At 38.7% G+C, this 3,319-nt stretch overlaps 1 pseudogene; it reads left to right on the top strand.

Annotated features, from left to right (window-relative positions):
* The first annotated feature begins 1,252 nt into the window (after positions 1-1,252).
* On the top strand, positions 1,253-1,565 carry LOC138075323 (large ribosomal subunit protein eL36 pseudogene; annotated as a pseudogene).
* Positions 1,566-3,319: the final 1,754 nt, after the last annotated feature.

The following is a 3,319-nucleotide window of genomic DNA, read 5'->3' as shown; positions in this document are numbered from 1 at the left end:
GTTAGATTTCAGTGTGTAGACATTGGGAAAGAGAACCACCATTTTGTTGATTGGGGGCTTTCCTAGTGGCTCAGCTGGTAAAGAATCCACCTACCAATATGGAAGACACAAGAGAAACGGGTTCAATCTCTGGGTCGAGAGTATTCCCTGGAGGAGGAAATAGCAACCCACTCCAGTATTCTTGCCTGGAAATCCTATGGGCAGAGGAACCTGGCAGGCTACAGTCCATAGTGTTACAAATAGTCGGACATGACCGAGCATGCATGCTTGCATCTATGCATGCATTTTTTTGGTACAGCTGAACAGGTTTGCTCATGGTGCCAGAAAGAGTAATTATGAGTCTTTGATTATGATGGCCTCCTCAGTTTGTATTCATAGATAAATCTAAGAGTCCTAGTCCACAGAGAGAATCAGAGAAAGATAAACTCAAAAGCCTAGAAAGAGTAACCCCCAGTTGAGATAATTTAATCAAGAAGAGAAAGTAAGACAAACCAACAAAGGGACATTTAAGGACCTTTTATTTATTTTTTATTTCCTTTCTTTTTTATTTAAGTTATAAAAAGAACAAACTTACACATAGTTCCACTGTATTATTTTTTAAGTATATAAATTGATTTTTAGTTGGAGTTTCAATATCAGACTTTCAAAAATTAATAGCATGAATATCCACAAAGTAGAAAGGTATAGTGGACCTGAAAAGCACTATGAACCAGTTCAACCTAGTTAAAATTTACAATTTTAAGAGAACAGTAGGATACAAATTCTATTCAAATTCCCATAGACTATAAATTAACTGACATTGGAACATATCCAAGGACGTAAAACCAGGTGAAAAGATTTCACGGTATAAAGGTACTGAAATCATGTAGAGTTTGTTCTCTTATCACTGTGGAATTATGTTAGAAATCAGTACCCAATGAGAGCTTGAAATCTCTTAATGGGTCTTTTTTTATGTAATAATCAGATACAAGCCTTGCTTCCTTTCCCAAGTCCATTTTCTCATGCCTCTTTCCACATATGTGTCAGTAGCATGAAAATGATAAGAAAACAAACAAATATAAAATGGGTCAAACAATTGCACTGATACTTCACAAAGAAGGTACATGAATGAATAATAAAACGTCAAAGAAGTTCAACATCATCAGTTATCAGGGACATGCAATAAAAACCACCAACACCCATTAGAATGGTTAAATTTTAAAAAAGAAAAATGTGGTCCTTCCGCCACAGCAGCCATTGTAGAACAACAGCCATGGCTATGTGCTACCTTATGGCCGCGGGCCTCAGCAAGGGTCACACGTGACCAAGAACGTGGGCAAGCCGAGGCACAGCCGCTGCCGCGGGCGTCTCACCAAACACACTAAGTTCATGCGGGACATGATCCGGGAGGTGTGTGGCTTCGCCCCTTACGAGCGAGGAGCCATGGAGCTGCTCAAGGTCTCCAAGGACAAGCGGGCCCTCAAGTTCATCAAGAAAAGGGTGGCGACACACATCCACGCAAAGAGGAAGATAGAGGAGCTGAGCAACATTTCTCTGCCATGAGGAAAGCGGCAGCCAAGGACTGAGCCCTTCCCCTCTGTTCACAATAAATCTTGCCAAAAACTAAAAAATAAATAAATTAAAATAAAAAATTAAAATGTGATGTTACCAAGTATGGGAGAGAATGTGGAGCAACTGGAATGCTCTTACATTGTTGATAGTATTGCAAAATGGCATGGGCAGTTTGAGAAATTTAAAGCAGTATGTATGTCACTTATCATATGATTTAGCAATCCCATTGTGTAAGAATAGATAAACAAAATAAAATGTGTGAAAACACACACAAAGAACTTATGCATGAGTATTCAGAGTTTTATTTATCTTAGAGTCTGGAAACACCTGAAGTTGTCAATCAAATGGAGAATCAGTTCAATTCAGTTCAGTCGCTCAGTCCTGTCCAACTCTTTGCGACCCCATGAATCGCAGCACTCCAGGCCTCCCTGTCCATCACCGTCTCCCGGAGTTCACTCAGACTCACGTCCATCAAGTCCGTGATGCCATCCAGCCATCTCATCTTCTGTCGTCCCCTTCTCCTCCTGCCCCTAATCCCTCCCAGCATCAGAGTCTTTTCCAATGAGTCAACTCTTCTCATGAGGTGGCCAAAGTACTGGAGCTTCAGCTTTAGCATCATTCCTTCCAAAGAAACCCCAGGGTTGATCTTCAGAATGGGCTGGTTGGATCTCCTTGCAGTCCAAGGGACTCTCAAGAGTCTTCTCCAACACCACAGTTAAAAAGCATCAATTCTTCAGCGCTCAGCCTTCTTCACAGTCCAGCTCTCATATCCATACATGACCAATGGATAAACAAATTATCTTTTAACCATCCTATAAAATACCAGTCAGCAATAAAATGACCAACATCATAGCTGTAACTAAAACACACTTTGTTAAGTGAAAGAATTCATAAGCAAAAGATAGGTACTGTTTAATTCTATTTCCATGAAATTCTATAAAAGGCAAAGCTAGTAATGACAGAACAGATTAGCAGATGCCTGGAGATAAGAAGGGGTCACTTTAAATGGTCATAACGGAGCCTTTGGGGGTGATGGATATTGTATTTTCATTGTAATGAAAGATAACAATTTTATACGATTAGAAAATATGTCAAATGGTACTCCTAAAAGAGTAATTTTGTATATAAATTATAGCCAATAACTATTTAAAAGTAAGTCCTAGAATTAGGCACTCTTATACACTGTAGATGGAACTGTAAATTGGTGCAATCTTTTTGGAAGAACATCTATGACAATTAAAGTATTTTCTTTGTTATGTAGTTCCACATTTAGATATTTACTCTACAGAAATCATCACTTGTATATAAAGATGTAAAGGAAAGATTGTTCACTGAAACAGTTTTTAACATCAAGCAATACTCAACATTAGCCTGCTTAAATCAATGATAGCACATCTATACAATGGAAAAACATGCATCTGTTATAAAATATAACTTGTTGTTAAGTCAATAAGTCATGTCCAACTCTTTGTTAACCCATGGGCTGTAGCCCACCAGGTTCCTCTATCCATGAGATTTTCCAGGCAAGAATACTGGAGCGGGTTGCCTTCCTTCTCCAGGAGATCTTCCTGAACCACAGACTGAACCTGCATCTCCTGTGTCTCCTGCATTGGCAGGTGGATTCTTTACTTCTGAGCTACAGCTGGAATCTGCATGGAAAATTTCTAACTTATATAAAATCAAAAGTGTTAAGGCACAGAACAATGTGTATGTTATAATAATCTGTATTTAAAAACTCTCACCTTTTTTAAAATTAACTTTTGTTAGA

This window comes from Capricornis sumatraensis, chromosome 1 (assembly GCF_032405125.1).
Source record: "Capricornis sumatraensis isolate serow.1 chromosome 1, serow.2, whole genome shotgun sequence".
NCBI classification, from domain to species: Eukaryota; Metazoa; Chordata; class Mammalia; order Artiodactyla; family Bovidae; genus Capricornis; species Capricornis sumatraensis.
This window is presented reverse-complemented; position numbering and strand designations above follow the sequence as displayed.